The sequence below is a fragment of the Mirounga leonina genome, unplaced genomic scaffold (assembly GCF_011800145.1).
Source record: "Mirounga leonina isolate KUSES-001 unplaced genomic scaffold, KU_Mleo_1.0 Mir_204, whole genome shotgun sequence".
In the NCBI taxonomy this organism is placed as follows: Eukaryota; Metazoa; Chordata; class Mammalia; order Carnivora; family Phocidae; genus Mirounga; species Mirounga leonina.
In genome coordinates, this window is record NW_023270513.1 from 15,432,715 (window position 1) to 15,438,605 (window position 5,891).

Here is a 5,891-nt window from a genome sequence, read left to right on the forward strand (position 1 = left end):
CAGCAGAATAAAGATGACAGAAGAAGTTGGTGAACTTTAAATTAGACCAGTAGAAATTATTCAATCCGAACAGCAAAAAGAAAGATTGAAAAAATGAACAAAGCCTCAGGAGACTGGGGGGCAATAAACTGTCTCAACTTTATATAATCAAAGTCTCAGAAAGACTGGGAAAAGATTATGGTGCTGAAAGAGTATTCAAAGAAATAAGGGTTGAAAATGTCCCAAATTTGGCAAATTATCTGACATAAATATACAAATAAAAAGAAGCTGAATGGACTCCAAACAGTAAATCCAAAGAAATCCAAGCCCAGATACATTATAATCAAACTGCTTAATACTAAAGACAATTGGAAACCAAAATTTTATTTTATTTTTTTTTAAAGATTTTATTTATTTATTTGACAGAGAGAGAGACAGCGAGAGAGGGAACACAAGCAGGGGGAGTGGGAGAGGGAGAAACAGGCTTCCTGCCGAGCAGGGAGCCCGATGCGGGGCTCAATCCCAGGACCCTGGGATCATGACCTGAGCCGAAGGCAGCCGCTTAACGACTGAGCCACCCAGGCACCCCGGAAACCAAAATTTTAAAAGTATATATTTACAGTAACTCAGAAAAATGAAATACTTAGGTATGAATATAACAAAACCTGAATGCTAAGAACTACAAAATGCTGATGAAATTGCCCATGAAGACCCAAATAAATGGACATACTGTGTTATGTATATATTAGAAGAATTAAAATAGTAAAAATCAATTTTCCTCAGAGATCAATGGATTCACACAATATCAATCAAAACATCAGCACAATTTTTTATAGATATATACCAGGTGATACTAAAAGGAACAGGAATAGCTAGTACAGTTTTGAAAAAAAAAAAAAAACTGGAAGAATTACATTACCCAATATTAGGACTTACTAAAAAGCTAAAGTAATCAAGCCAGTCCAGTGAAGGGATAGATACATATTGATCTATGGAACCTGATAAATAGGACAGATATAGACCCACATGAATATGGCCATTTGACTTTTTACAAAGGTGCAAAATCTCACTGAAGAAAGGATAGTCTTTTTAATAAATGTTGTTGGAACCTGTAGTCACTGATATGCATAAAAATGTGCCACAACCTTAATCTCACACTTTATACAAAGACTAACTCAAAATAGATCTTAGATGTAAATGTGAAGCCTAAAAAAATAAAACTTTTAGAAAAAAATAGAACATGTTTGTGAGCTGAAAGTAGGGAAAGAATTCTTAAAATCCATACCAAAAAACAATCTATTTAAGAAAAAAATCAATAAATTAGACTTTACCAGAATTAAAAACTTTCCTCTGCTGTATATATGTTATACTACATAGTGTAGTATATATACTATGAAGAAAAAGAATAGACCAGGTGACAATGTGTAGAAAATACCTACAAATACCATACCTGATAAAGGACTTGCTCCACTATACATACTTTTAAAGCTCTGAAACTTAACAATAAGGAAACAACTAGATTAAAAGATGGGCAAAGAACCTAGACAGACACTTCACCAAAGAGGTTATAGCAAATAAGCACACAAAAAGATGTTTAACATCATTAGCTATCAGACAAATGCAAATTAACACCACAATGTGATATCAGTACACATCTATTAGACCAGCTAAAGTAAAATATAGTTATAATACTAAATGCTGGTCAGGAGATAGAGAAATTGATTAGAGGGTTCAGATGATGACAGCTCAAACTCCTTTACAATTTTTCTATCAGTCTTCCATTTTATGTTTCACCCACCTATGATCATTGTCTGGACCTGTTACTTCATTAGAAGTTGTAAAATGATGACTTTCTACATTTATTCTATAGTTATTAATTTTATTTCTTCTGAAAGAAGAACTTCCTTTCTTCAAGCTAGGGCTATTTGGTTGACCTGAAATAGTTTGTACAAGAAAAGCAGAATTAAAATACTGAGTTCTTTTTCCTTTAATTGTTCATTGTCAGAGTAAGAAATTGATACCTTATTTACTTCGTATGGTATCCAGTGAGGTTTTTCATTGGAAGTGAGGGGGATCTCTATTTATCTTTCTGTATTCTTAACAATCTCATGATTTTTTATATAGTCCATGTGTTTCAATTATTTCTAGTTAGTATTATTTTTTTGATGCTTTTGTGTACTTTTAACATGCTTCCGTTAGTCTGCTGGTTTTGCTCATTGACACAATTTAATACAATTTATCTTATTTATTTCCTATCTCAAACCTGGAATTAGCTATTCTCCCCTCTCCCCCAAGAAGTCCTGATACTTTTTATGTAGAATAGCATTTAGAGAACTTTTGTGCATCACTTTGTATTTTTTCTATTACAGAAGAAAATTTGTACTCTCAATGTTGATTTAAATTACTTTTATTATACTGCTACTTAAACAACAATGGAACCCCATGTATAAATAAATGCCTTGGGCTTATGGTGTTTATATAATTATAAAACCAAAACAATAAACAATAAAACTAATAAATTAACAGCATTAAAGTTAGGCATTATATTGTTTTGCTGAAACTAAATTACAGTTCACAACATGAATATGGCTCCACAATGGCATATTGAGTGCAGCTTGTCTGGTATGCTATGGGATGACTCATTTCTCACCACTTTATTCTAACTACCAAGAAACTGTATTATGTACAGCACACCTGGTATAGGACCATATAATTTACAAAGTCTGACTCCTTCATTTCAAATCAACCCCAAACAATTAAAGTGGTACTATCTGGTGTCAATGTGCTTGAAAATACAAACACAAATATGAGTGTTGATAATGTATGGCAGGGTTCAGTTATAAGGTGGTCTTCTAGATGACCCAGAATATGCTCATGTTAATTTATTTTAGACTATTTCCTTTGGGAGATGGTCAAGTTACAGTTAGAGAAAGATGGCTGAGTTTTCGTAGAAGAGGTTGAGATTAAGGGGAATATAGCTGACAACAAACTGTGATTCCAGAGGCATATGAGGAAGAATAGACCGCAATATGTGACATCTAAATGTATCACAGCAAAACAGTATTAGTTGGCCAAGATTACTGGGTGAAGTAGAAGGAGTGAAGTGAGCAAGCTACAAAACAAAGAAAGCTACAAATTAAAAAAAGTTTATAACACCCAATTAATATTATTGGTCTTTTTTTTTAAAAAGATTTTATTTATTTATTTATTTGACAGAGAGAGAGAGACAGCGAAAGAGGGAACACAAGCAGGGTGAGTGGGAAAGGGAGAAGCAGACTTCCCACCGAGCAGGGAGCCCGATGCGGGGCTCGATCCCAGGACCCTGGGATCAGGACCTGAGCCGAAGGCAGACGCTTAACCAACTGAGCCACCCAGGCGCCCCAATAGTATTGGTCTTGGTGCTAATATGAAACCGCAAAAAGGCTGAAGCATGGATATAGAAACACTTACTATTTAAAATAATAGCACAGCCATCCTTAACATAGAATTCAATTTACTCCTCTAAATAAATACTGACCAAATATCTAAAAGACATATGCTGGATGGTCTTTCACATTGTTGCCCGCCTGGAATTCCCACAAGTCTCTTTCTGTCCTTGTCTGGGCGTCATCTTTGACTTTTAGTGGGAGTTGACAGCAATGTTTAAGCAGGAGAGTGAGATAATCAATTTTCTTTGTTTTGTTACACAAATGATACTGTGGTGGTGTAGACTATACTGTAAAAGTTATCAAGTGAAGTAAAGAGGTACATGTAGCAGAGAAATGAATCAGGAGGCAGTTCCACAGTTCCATTTGTTGAGAACCACAACTAAATTGAAAATGGAGTGGGGAGGCTTGATTTGAGATATTTTTCACATTTGGTGATTTCTGATTTCATGATTTTTTGAGAAAATGAATACAGAGTAACTAGTTAGGAAAGTATTGCAGTAATCCCCATAAGAAGGGATGTGAACCTGAACAAAGTAATGATATTAGGAATGAAAAAAAAAAATGGATGAGGACACCTGCCTTTGGCTCGGGTCAGAATCCTGGGGTCCTGGGATGGAGTCTGCATCCAGCTCCCTGCTCAGCAGGGAGCCTGCTTCTCCCTCTCCCTCTGCCTGCCACTCCCCCTGCTTGTACTCTCTTGTCTCTCAAATAAATAAAAATAATTTTTTTTTTTAAAGGATGAATTCCATAGATATTAAGGAAGTAGAATTCTCAGGACATTTTGATGGCTCAGATGATTCAAGAAAGAGGGAGGAGCAAGGATGATCTTCAGGTTTTAAAAATTGTCTATCACAATTTTTCACAAAGGTGATTGACCTTAAAAAACCCACATCTTTTTTAGCTTTCTTCCATCAGTGTCCCATTGGAATTGTCTCTGGGAGAAGACATTTCAAGTAGTATTTGCCAGAGTAGCCGATATAGAAACACATCACATACAGGGCCACACTCATAAAAATACCTCTTCATTTAGGAGGGAAAATAAAAGTGTAACACCTACAGGGGTTGGCAAACTATGGCCCACAGGCCAAATATGGAGCACTGCCTATATTTTTAATGGCCTGTGACTAAGGATGGTGTTGACATTTTTAATAGTGGAAAATAATTCAAAGAAAAATAATTTTTCATGACACATTAAAATGATATAAAATTCAAATGTCAGTGTCCACAAATAAAAGTTCTACTGGAACACAGACATGCTCATTTGTGTACATACTACATATACAAGCAGTCTATGGCTGCTTTGGGGCTACAACTACAGACTTGAATATTTATATCAGACCTATAGCCCTCAAAGCCTAAAACATTTACTACCTGGTCCTGTACAGAGAAAGTCGCTGACTCCTGGTCTAATATAAGCCAGGTACTGTGCTAGGGCTTTCGCATCATTGTCTCCTCTAATTTTGTCAAATCCTTTAGTGTTATAGTAGGCTACAAGGAACTGGAGAAATTAGCTAATTGAGAACAATAACATGTTTTATTTGTAAAATATTCCAATCATTTAGGCAAAGGTAATGAGTCACCTTCATTTTTTTTTTTTTTTTTTTTTAGGATCGTGTCCTTTCCCTGCTTTAACACTGCTATTCAACCCAAATGCTTATTTTCAGTAAGTACTAAAGCTAAATTTTCAGATTATAAAGCCTTTCGCATCTCATCTCTCTTTTCCCCACCCATCACCTCTGAATTTCTCACTGTTCTCCCATTTTGTGCAGACACAAGCTGAAAGTGACACACTGAAGAGATATTTCGAGTTCATTTCCTTTAGGTTCCTTGTCCACCTTTCCTTTCTGTGCCTTTCTTCTTTCTTCTTTACTTTCTTCATCGAATTGTCTACCAATATGAAATATAAAAGGAATTTAAAGGACGGAGGTAGGGAAACTGCAAAATACACACAGGGTTTTTGGTGGGGAGACATACCTCTTACCGCTCTGGACGGCCTAATTGGTCAAATCCTCGAGAGTAGGGCCGATTTTTTTTTTTTTTTAAATGTCTTCCAACATGTATTAAAGGTTCAGTGAATTGCCATTCAGTCATTGATTTCCCCCCCCCCCCCTCTTCCTCTCCCTTGGGAAACCTGGAAAACAAAATCTTCCCACGGAAACTCCTCAGGGGCGCCCCAAGATCCAAAGCTTCTTTACTTGGGCTCGCCCGCGCTGCACCCTGCCCCGTCACCCACCACCCACTGCAACCCACCACCCACCACCCACCACCCACCACCCACCACCCACTGCAAGTCCGCGGCGTCTCCAAGCACAAACCCAGCGCGGGCTTCTTGATCTCCCGAGCGCGCGCGCGCCCGCGCGCGCTCTCCCGTTGGCCCCCTACCCTGCAGCAAGGGCAGCGTGACGTAATGCAACCTCAGCATGTCGGCAGCGATATAAAGAAGGACAAGGCGGCGCGCCTCCCAGACGCAGAGTAGCTTGTGAT